This window comes from Dipteris shenzhenensis, chromosome 21, assembly GCF_047967505.1.
Source record: "Dipteris shenzhenensis isolate YYH24624 ecotype China chromosome 21, Dip_SZ_1.0, whole genome shotgun sequence".
NCBI lineage: Eukaryota > Viridiplantae > Streptophyta > Polypodiopsida > Gleicheniales > Dipteridaceae > Dipteris > Dipteris shenzhenensis.
Genome location: NC_141616.1, coordinates 47,466,652 through 47,478,984, shown reverse-complemented (window position 1 = coordinate 47,478,984; position 12,333 = coordinate 47,466,652).

The window sequence follows — 12,333 nt, the reverse complement described above, 5'->3', positions numbered from 1 at the left end:
TTGCATTTACATGCTTACATCAACGAGGATTGGCAGGTGACTTTGACCCTAAGCAGTCAACCACCTCTAATTGTTTCTTTCTTGGACATACATTTCTTAGTGCAAAGAACAATTGACGATTGCTACCTCATTGTGTGAGATTGAGTATAGGACCGTTTTCACAACCATAGTGGAGTCTGTTTGGTTGAGGATTTTGTCTCACTGATAGTCAAGAGTGTCATTGCCATGGTGGGAAATCATGTGTTTCATGCACGTACGGAACACAAAGATATACATTATCATCACTATGTCAAGTAGTAGTTACATGCAAGAGAGATCAGCTTGATCTTCTCCCCTACACATCAAAATGTGGCAAACCTTTTCACTAAAGTAGATACATTATCACTATGCCAAGGAGTAGTTACATGCTAGAGAGATCAGCTTGATCTTCTGCCCTACACATCAAAACCTTCTCACCAAAGCAGTAGCTCATCCAAAGTTAGAGGCTTTCCGCAAAAGTTTCCATTCAGTGATTGAGATTATACCTCGTAGATTTTGACATTGTGGGGGTGTTAGAAATATTAATCTCTAAGACAATGGCCAATATAATAAGGGGCTAGGGGCACTTTTTCCCTTTTATAAGTTTTTTTCCCCTAACCTCAGTTAGCGAATCAAGTTTATGGGTGAGTTAATCACCACACATGTTTTGACCCATCCTAGGGTTTTGTCTCTATCACTATTCTTGTTTTGCAATCTCATTGCGGCTTGCTTCACCTTAGTCTCTTTAACTCTTGCTTCCATTTTCAACATCTTGAAACCCTTGTACCTCTCTCCTAGCCATATTTTGATGAGAGTGGAGGCATGATGAACCTACTGTCCCCCCCATCACGAGTCTATCTAGATGTTCCAAGCCATGATGTTGGAAACAATCACATTAGATAAAGAGAACTTGTGGCGCTTTTGGGAGGGTGGAGTAACCCCCTGAATATCTTGGCTCATAATTGTCTCTTAATGAACTAGATAGGTGGGGAACACCCTTCCTATGGAGATAGCATGCCATCCCTTTGTGTTCCGGGTTACCATCTCTTATGTAATCGGACCTTGAGGAGTGCTACTTTTCAAGGTCCACATTTATAAGATAGCATGTCTCACACTTGTGTAGTAGTAAAGGTCATGTAGAATCCCCAATTCTCTTTGAGGCAATATGCTCTAAATAGAACAATGGAACTTTGATCTAACACCGTTTGCTCAGTAAGAAAGTGGCTCCTCCTCTCTACATAGCCCAATCTTCAATGTAGAAGCGGTCCAACCCTCATAACTATCAATTGTGTTGGCGTTGCTCGAAGGGATTCTAAGGGTGCTGTTGAACTCGAGTTCTTGCTAGCATCTTTGTCTTTCAAGGATAGCTCATTGGTGGACACACTGTTTGGATGGGTTTGAGTAGGCGACCGCATCATGTATCAACTTGGAAGTCGTACATGACCCTGCTAGTAATAACTTACCAATTACTTGGTAGATGTAATTTGTTGGGTTATTGGAGATGCTTTCAACATCCTAGGGTTTCTTGAGGACAAAGCCTGACACTGTCATCTTCTGCATAAACCCTTGGAGTGGAAAGAGGCCCTTGGAGGCAGTTTATCTTCATTAATTGCAGGGGTTGGATTGATTAAGATATTCATGCTTGTGTGCACACATGCACGAGTGTGTTTATCTATTCTGACACACACATGCGCATGCACGCACACACCCCCACATATGTGCATGCACATGCACGCACACACCCACTATAAAATCAAAGCATGTCGCATCCACAAGCACCCCTTTGTAGGCTTACACTATCCCATCACCTGTAGGCTTTCATAAAAAATGTAGAAACATGTCATTGAGAACTTACAAGCCTAGTTACCAAACTTTCACATGTATTCACAAGCATAAATCTTACTAAGCGAATATTTACACATTCCATTTTGCAATCTATTATTTGCAACTAGAAATCAGTGGACATGTTGATCATCTTTACCAAGTGTGTGGTCACGAGGTTAAGAGGTTGAGTGTTGCTTGTAACCACATGTTGCAAAAAGTCTAGCTACACTTGTATAAAATCATGCCAGCCAGATCTTAAGGCTTTTTTTCCATCATTCTTATGAAGAAAAGCTTTCCTTTTTTCTCCCACCATTCATGGGTGCATCATAAGTTAACATCACAAGGAGTATGTACATACCATAATATGTAATCTTCCGTAACTTCCATTGACAATCTAGAGATCAATGCTACCCATAAAGGTCATGCCCAATCGACACATAATAGTACTTGTAAGTATCACTATATTCAAGAACAACGGGTCCAAGGTATCATCTAGAAAATGAATGAATAGACAAAGACCTAAGCAACCAGAGTCAAGTGTGTGGCCTTTGATCTTGTGTAGCTTAAGATTAATTATAGTGATAGACTTTAAACCACAGAGATTAATACGATTCTCAATAGAAAGATGAGAGAAAGATAACGTAACTTCATGTGGATGTTTTAATATTTTTCTTTATGTTCTAAAACCCATGGTTATCTCACTTTTCATCTCTGTACTAGTCAATCCAAGCAACCATATTCAAGGCATGTTATACACTCCTTGCCAATCCATCACAACATGTTGTATGCTACTTGCCAATCCATCACAACATGTTATACGCTACTTGCAAATCCAAGGCATGTTATACGCTACTTTGCCAATACATCACAACATGTTGTATTTCCATATATAACCAGATACATTCACATCCACTATCCTAAAAGTAATCACAGTAATAGAATCCTTAAACAGAGCCAAATGGTATGCATTTGCCCCTCTTGTCACGCAGATTACGAAACTAATAAATGAAGAATCGACTAGTAGATTACAAGAAGCATCATATCTCAAACATTACTACATGTCTAAAGACCCAGCCACTATAAGCTCAAGAACATCTTCTGTAATGTGAACTACATTAGAAGACCAACATCTACATATGTATATAACCAAATACCAAGGTATGGGAACAAACCACTATATTTTTTAAGATGCAAATCAACAAAGACGTTTGTAGGGTAAATATATTGGATAAGCATAAATATGGTCATTGACTCTTGTAGTACCCATAAACGAGTCTGATTGTGGCATGTATTTTGGATGGATGTAGGTATCCTCTCCTTAGAGCTATCCTAGGTTTTGGAATCATTTAAATGAGTACCTTTGTAATCCTCTCTTTTTATCTCATAAGTGTTGTCATGCATACTATCTCTTTTCAAAGTTTATACGTACTATCTTTTTTTGTGGTATCGATTGGGCATATCAATGGGACAAGTGTGTAGTAACCTGACATTATCAAGGCGTGTCTTTGTATAAGGCATGTGTACACACACACACACACACACACACACACACATTCATGCATGCACACACACAAATGCAAGTGCACACATGCATCCATGCATGCATGCACACGTGCATGCACATGCAAGCAAGTGCATGCAAACACACGCACGCACGTACACGCACCCACATGCACGCATGCACTCTCTCTCTCTCTCTCTCTCTCTCTCACACACACACACACACACACACACACACACACACACACTTGCTTTGATCCCCATACAATAGTAGGGGACGTTTAGATTTGTCATTTACTTGTGGAAGTATTTTGGTACATGATGCCTACCCCCGTGAGCCACTAAATCCCTTCCAAATAAGAAGAATGGGTTCTTTGAAGGGTTGAGGGATATTTTTATGAATGACAACACTTGGGTCACCTTTAGATGTACTTTCTTCCCTAGGATTTATACTATATATAGATTGTGTACGAAATGTTAAGAATTATTAGGGAAAGTATATTAACATAATAAGAGGGAACATGGCTCACATATAAGCACATATACAAGGATGCCAATGTTTTGACCTTTGTATAAGAAGAGAGTATCTTGGATACTAACTTAGCATTGGAAAAGGGTGTAATGTCTTTGACTATAAGAAACTCCTTTATGGGAATCTTTTATAAGGAGATTTATACTTGGGCATTTGTCGGGGATGTATTTAAAGTAGGTATAAACTCAAAATGGAGGATAACTTTACTTTAAATGCTATTGGAGAAGATAATGGAGTCTTCTATTATATAAAATTTAACAAGAATGATTTAGATTAATGTGATATAGGACGGTCTTAGTCAAAGGTCCTAAGAGATTTTATATGGTATTCTAGTGATAAGGAAAAGTGGAGAACATGACCCCATACTTAGGACAGCTTCACACCACCCACCCAGCCATGGAGGAGGATGGCCACCGAGTGTGGTGCTTCACACCACCTAGTGGTCATAATTTAAAATAAAGGTTGCCCCATAGTTGCATCAAAGGTTGATTGGTCTAGCAATTGAAGGTGGTCTTCACGACCAAGTGGTAGGGGTTCAATACCCACAACCAACAACTTTTGCTTCTCTTGCCCAAGGAGCTAGGTGGCCTTCGTATGAGAGACAAAATCCTTTTTTGTTAGTGTTTGGGCTCGTCTCACCTAGTGGGCCAAGTAGGATGACGAACCTCTCCTCCACTTTTGGAGGATGGCCTAGCGGCCCTTAGAGCCCATCCCAGCTTTTACCCATTATTGTTAATCCCCCTAGGGGCTATTGGTAATGGAAGGACTCCCACTTTTGGAGGATGGCCTAGCAGCCCTTAGAGCCCATCCCACTTTTTACCCATTATTGTTCTATCCCCCTAGGGGCTATTGGTAATGGAAGGACTCAATACATTGAATTTGACAACTAACAGTGCATGACCACGCCTGCCCACAATCTATTTTTTAAGTTGAATGACTATTGATTATAAAAAATAAGAAATTGTTGTGTAAGATATTAATAATGAAAGTAGAACTATAGTTTATAGTGGCTATTTATAATAGACACAATGAGTACTTAAGCAAAATCAATTTTTAAAATTGTACACCCCATGACAAAGGCTTTTCTTAAATCACAAAACATATTCTCAGCACTAGGCTAATTCGATAGATGGCACTTGATCCATGTGGACTTGCATGATGTTTCACATGTGACATGTGGGAGGACTACTCGCTCATGATTTTTGATCATGTACCCCTTTGGAAGGGCTCTACTTTGGTATGAATAGTTTGCTTTTGCATTTGCACATTGTGAGTGATTTCTTGCCCTAGAGAGACCATTAGCCATCTCTTCTGGCTTTGTGGCTCAACTACCCCCAGCATCCTCTTTTGACATTGTCAATAGGCAAGACTCCATATTTGTTTGCCTTCACCCTATTTCTCCAAGCATTTTTAGCTATTTGGGAGGTTTCACTCCTCTCGAATTGACAATCCCCATTTGTTTTCTTGGGTTAGATTTATTTCATTCTAGACCATCTAACACGCATCAAACATCCTGACATGCCTCCTTAGAAGTGTTTTCCCATTGTTTCTAGCTACCCCCACTATGGGTGGTAGTGGTTGTACATTACATTAATTAAAATCAATGGTTTTGCCAAAATAAAAGACTCTACGTGTGTGTGTGTGTGGGAGGGGGGGGGGGGCAATGTTTGATGAAGGAGCTAGTCTCAATATGTGATCACATCAAAACTTTATAAGCTATGGGGGATTCCTCAAGCTTGTTCACCAAAACAAGTTAATCCTATTGGGACTCATATGAGATATAGTAATGCGGATAGCCAAACTTTTCTTCATTGTTAGCTTTGTGTCCCTAATACTCTTGGTGCATGTGATGCTATTCTGGGAAGGTCATAGATGAGGGAAACCTACATATTTGAGGATTGGGCCACTAATAGTATAGCTGTCTCCAACAGAGAATACACTATGAAGATGGATCTATATTCACGGAAGAAAATTAGTTAGAGCAAGGAATTGGGATGACTCAGTCTGATACCATTATCAAAATTCTAGATGATAACAAAAACACTATGGAAATAGGAATGGTGATGAAATCATGAATAGTATGCATAAAATGGCTACCATTAATTTAAGAATGGTGCTTGCATGCCCAATGAAAGGTGAAGAATGAGATCATTGAGAGGAAATTAATTTATGCTAGCATTGACAAGGTTTTATTGACATCAATTGAGGGAAAGATTAGCTTCCCTACTAATCATCAAGGGCTTCAAGGAGTGATCGACTACTTTTTTAAAAGCATTAAAAAATCAAGATGAATGTGTTCCCTTGACAGTCACCCATTACTTCATGCTTTCACCTAGAGTATGAATTGGGAACCAAAAGAAAACATTTTTTTAGTAGCCTTAGACTATATGGTTGAGGGATCGCTATTATTGCCATCCTACCTAGGAGCAAGGAGTCTTAAATCTTAAGGTTAGAACTAGGAGATCTTAAAATATCTAGGTTTAATATCCAAGATAAGGCTCGGATCAAATATCAGACTTTGTTTCTTGTACAAAGGAGAATGGCTTGTCAATGGAAAATTTTCTGCAAGGAAGCTATAGGGACTCCCTCATTACCTCATAGGATACTCATATGAAAAAATCCCCATTCTAAACATATCACGGGTTATCTAAGGGCTTTTAATGGAATCAAGTGGGGGCATTGGATGGGGGCAAAATTTATACCCTTGCAAAACGAAAGAGAAACTTTTTTCCTATGGAGCTTCAAGTAAGCAAACCCTCTCCTCACTCTTGCCCTTATTTCAAATCTAAAATGGAAAAACGACTATATCTCACAAACATCTTGTAGTAACAAAGAACCATTGTTGATGCTTCAACCAAAAAAGGAGAAAAATGTAACTAAGTTACAAGACAAAGAAAAAGTCTCTACTGTTAGCTTGAATAATAACATCAACGTCCAATTCTACATGGGTGTTCTCTAAGAGGACGAATTTCAATTGTGGAAAAATCCTAATCTAGGACAAAATCATTTTGATATGGCACAAATGGAAAAAAAGGATCCTAACCCTAGGCGACTGCTCGAACCTACACCTAGGAGAGGGGCTCAACACAAGCAAAGAATGTCAAAATAAACCCTTACAAAATGTGAATAATAAAGCAAATGATCTGCCAAATCGGTCATACCTGGTGAGGATTGCAAATGACAAGACTAGAGATGTCACCATAGCACTACTTCAAGCTCATAGCTGACCATAGGAAAGCAACCAAGGATCCTATAATAGCCTAACAAAAATAAAGATGATAGATCTATCTGCCACCTAATGAATTTCTAATCATATTTATGTAGCAAAGTAACATAGGTACCTAATGAATCGCTAAGCCGGTTTATGTAGCAAAGTAACATAGGTCAAATGCATTCACATGTGCACATGCATGTGCTCTGAGCTCTCTCTCTCTCTCTCTCTCTCTCTCTCTCTCTCTCTCTCTCTCTATCTATCTATCTATCTATCTATCTATCTATCTCTCTCTCTCCCCCCCTTGTGAAACTCATTAGGCATGATTTGAGATGTTGCAAACACTTTTATTTCCCTTTGTTTGGTTATGCACGCCTAGTTTGTTTATGATAATACTTAACTGTCTCACCTTATAAGAACCCGCTACATCCATACTCCCTAGATTCTTTAATTAGAATTGTCCTCATGTCTTTGCAATTCATGTATTGCTCTCTCTCTCTCTCTCTCCACCTATTTCTACCTTGTACCCTTCAAAATCTATAAGTGATAATTATTTTCTCCATTTCCATATCATAATGTTGTATTTGCAATGTAAATGCTTATTATTTCTACCTTGTTCCCTTTAACTCCATATTGCTTCATATTTTTCCTAATTCATTCAAATCCTTTCTATTTTTTGTAATTCTTCCCAATTTTCTAACTTTCCCTTCTTTGAAATTACTTCTTTAAATTTCTTTCTTTAATTGTCTTCTTTTTTAAAATTCTTAAAAATATCTTTCAAATTCCTTTAAGCTTCTCTTTCTTATAAATTCTCATTTCCTTATGCTCTAAATCTTAAAAATACATTTATTAGCAATTTCTCCCCTTCTTCTCCTTTATGTTCACACACCTAAATACACAGTTTTTCCACCTTACATAACCATTTATTTACTTTTCCTTAAACTCACCCCAATTATTTTCACTTAAAGCATAATATTAAAAATTAGCTTTATAAGTCTATAGCATAAGCAGCTATTTTTATTGTGATCCCGATAATGAGGAGGGGTGTTTATGACAATTGTCTTCCCAACTAAGTTAAAACATGGTTCTTACCATTTTTCTTGTTGGATGGTGGCAGGTATGCAAACCCCCCTCTTCAATAAAAGTGAGGCTTGTGACGACTTATCAAAGCAAAACTTGTCCGTACAATCATGCATTATATAAGTAATTTTGCCAATTATACTCCTCTCGATTTTTTGTAACATCTCATTGCAGTTTTCCCTTTGGTTTCTATTACCAAAATTACTTTCATTTCACTATGAAATGGGGTTTTGTCAAGTCTTCACACACACACACACACACACACACAAAAAGGATATATTGCATTTTTTTATGTGGTGATACTACCTTCCATTATGGCATACATATTTGGGTGCACTTGGTATTTGGTGTGATTTCTCTCTTGCAGGCACTAGCATTTGGGATTTTGCTTTATTTGCATAATGGCATCCTCTTCCATGTCTGAAAAAGGAGTTTTTCAGCATTAAAAAGTTTAATGGGACAAACTTTTCTCTGTGGGAAAGAATAGATAAGGGATGTGCTTATTCAAAAGAAGCATATTAAACCCTTGGAAGGGATTGTAGCTAAGCCTGTAATTATGTCTGAGGATGATTGGAATGAGTTGGATGCATTAGGAAAGTCTACTATTAGACTTCATCTTACATAATGCCCCTAATAAAGTTTACCTCATGAAAACATTATTTGAGCTGCAGATGAAGGAAGGGGTCTCCATTGCTTCTCACTTGAATGAATTCAATATTATTTTTAGCCAACTTCAGGCTCAAAAGCTGAATTTTGATATGGAGACTAAGGCAATATTCCTCTTGTTTCATTGCCATCCTCATGGGATACCTTTCGTACAGTTTCTACACCTAGTGGAGTACTAAAGTTTGATGATGTTGTGGGTAGCTTGTTGGCCGAGGAGATTAGATGGAATTCTATGGATGGAAAAAAGCATGATGCAGCCTTAAATGTGCAAAGGGATAGATCACAATTTAGGGGGAACTCCCAAGAAAGAGGGAAGTCTTGAAGCAAATCCAGGGCATGGAACATTGATTGTTACCATTGTGGCAAGAAGGGCCACATGACAGGGATTGCTACAAGTTGAAAAGAGAGCAAAAGGATAAGAAAAAAAATGCTAATTGGTGTGCAAATAAAATGGAAGAGAGTCCAAGGGAGGACAAAGGAAAAGTGAAGATTGAGGAGATCAATGCAGGCACTGATGATAGTCACAATGACATTCTCACCATGTCTAGTCTACCTGCAAAGCTGCTTACCACTTTAGATGATATATATTCCCAATATTGGATTCTAGATTCTGGTGCTTCATTCCATCTTACTCACCATAGGAAATGGTTCTCCACTTATGACAATGGAAAGACAGATTGTGTGCATCTTGGAAATAATTATGCATGTGACATAGTGAGAGCAAGGGACATAAAATTTTCTTTTGCAAATGGGTTTGCTTTTGTTTTGAAAAATGTGAGACATGTGCCTAAGCTAACCAAGAGTCTCATTTCAGTGGGTCACCTAGATGATGCTGGTTTTTAGATAACCTTTGGCTTTCAAAGTTGGAAAATTCAAAAGTGCTCTATGGTTTTAGCAAGAGGTGCCAAGTGTGGGACATTGTATCTCTTACATGTATTAGGGGTGTCTGATCATATTGTTGCAATAACCGAGCAGCCAAGTACTTCTTTGTGGCATAGCCGATTGGGACACATGAATAAAACTTTTATGCCGTGTAGGTTATATACCAAATTTGAGTTTTTTTGACTTTGAATTTTGTGAGCATTGTCTCTATGGGAAGCAAACTAAATCAGCCCATAAAAGAAGGGGAAAGAAAGAGCTTGAAAAGCTTGATTTGGTGCATTTAAACATATGTGGTCCCATGCCTACACGGTCATTAGGCGGGTTGAATACTATGTGACATTCATTTTGATAATGCAACTAGGAAAGTGTGGCCTTATGCTATGGCTCAGAAGAGCGATGTGTTCTAGGTATTTCAAAAATGGTTGGCTTTGGTTGAAAATCGGTTAGGTAGAATGCTTAAATGTCTACAGACTAACAATGGTGGACAATATCTCTCTCATGATTTTTAGCATTTTGGTGATACATGTGAGATCAAGAGGGAGCTTACGTCCCCTCGTACTCTGGAGCAAAATCCAGCTATAGAAAAGATGAACTGCACCATTTAGGAAAGGTTACAATGTATACTTTCCAATGCAAGTCTTTCTGGTGGCTTTTAACGGCTCTACGAATTACTCCCTTAGAATCAGATCCTGAAGTACTCTCATCTCTCGCATGTCTCTTCCTTTTCTTGTTCTTAGATCTCTCAAGCTCATTTTCTAATTTTTCTCGTTGATCTCTCTCTTGCAAAAGTTGAAGGTGAAGTTCATTAATTTGCTCTTAAATCGTTGGAGAACGTGGAAGATGCTGAGCCATTTTGTGAAAGCAAATAAACTCTCTTACAGTCAATGAAACAAAATTTACTCAATCATGTACTTATCTCTTGTGCGCTCGCCACCCAAGTTGAGAGTGCCCACTAGCATTGCCAATCGTCTTCGCCAAGATTTGCAATACCAACTTTACGATGATATCAATGTGTGAGAGAACCTTCTTGATGCTTAGTGACAAGATATTTACGACTTTTGGATGTTGCTGAATATGACGTTGCTAGAGAAGAAGAGCCTCCAAAAATCAGCTTGAAGAAAGCTATCCATTTGCTTGAGTTTTGAGAAAAACATTGCGAAAATAAGAGGGGTAGAAGAGGACTAGAGGCTTGATAAGTTGTTGAGGGCTTGATAACTTATCAGATACTCTCTTCTCTCTTATCAATGAAAAGAAACTTCACTTATCATCTTCTTCCACAATTTGTGAGCTTTTCTCCCTTGATAAGCGCGTTTGAACCCGCTGATTTGCTCCACCATAGCTCAAACGGATCGAGGGAATGCATTCAGAGGGTTTGAAAACCCTATAGCCAGCTCTAGAGACCAATTCGTTGCCAAATTTTTATGCCATGATCTTCTTCTTCCTCACGTAGTCGTCCGTCACAGAAAGAGTAACAAGAAGCAATTTCTTCTCAAGGGCTATTTTCAGCCGTTTTGGAGAGGCTTTGGAGGGAAGCTTAAAGGCTTATGCATTGGAGCAAGAGATAGAGGAGAATGGCAAAGCAAGAGGAGAGAGGCGGCCCGTCGCGTGGTGATATGTAATAGAGAGGAAGTTCTCTATTTTCTTTTCAAAAGAAAGAGAGACTTTAACTAAAGACATAAGGCCCCAAAAATTTGACTCACATTTACCACTCTCCACGTACTATTTGAAGCTCCCTTTTCGAAATCTGAGTCGATGGCTCCTTCAGCTCTCTTCCCAACAATTCTTTGGAGAAGTACCTCTCAATCTTAGGTCCTTGTGGAGCGTACCAAGAGCTCAAATACGATTGAAACGTGAATAACAATTCTAACACATACAATAGCACCAAAAATTGAATATGCACGAAACTCATGAAAAGACAAGAGTCAATCACTGGGTACAATCTCCCCCCTCGAGGTGTGTGGCTCACGATCCCACACCGAGAGTATTTATAATATTTTAATAAGAGCATGAGCCATTGATATGTATTCATCTCTTGAACATTCCTTTTCCATACTTTTCTCTTGAGCATCCTTTTACCATACTTTTCTCTTTGTCACTCCTTTACTCACGTACTCATCCAAAATTACATGTCAAAAGTGGAAGGCTTTTAAGCACTCTCCCTTATAAAAAATGTAATGACCCTTGGCCATTTAATACATTACATAGTGCTAGCATAAAACCATGGCATTTAGCCTTTATTCCCTTGAGCTTGTTTACTCCCATCCGTCCATCTCATTTCCTGTATTCAATAAACCAATCCACCATTAGTCAAATACTTAGCACAATGATATACATCAAATGATTGGCCAATCATGCTAAGTAATGGTCTTTACAAATGACCATCCATTAATGTGAGTATTAAATAGAACCCCCGTCACGTCTGGTGCGATCCTATAAATACTTTACGTCATTTCAAACAAGAGCTTTGAGAAATACTTTCTCGTAATAACAATAAAAGACCATATGATTGAATTAAAGAAAGCATTTCATTTTCTAAGAAATAAAACAAACGATATATTATATTGGAAATGCTTCAAAAACCTCATATGTTGGATATCCTTGTCCATAAAATTCTCCTCCA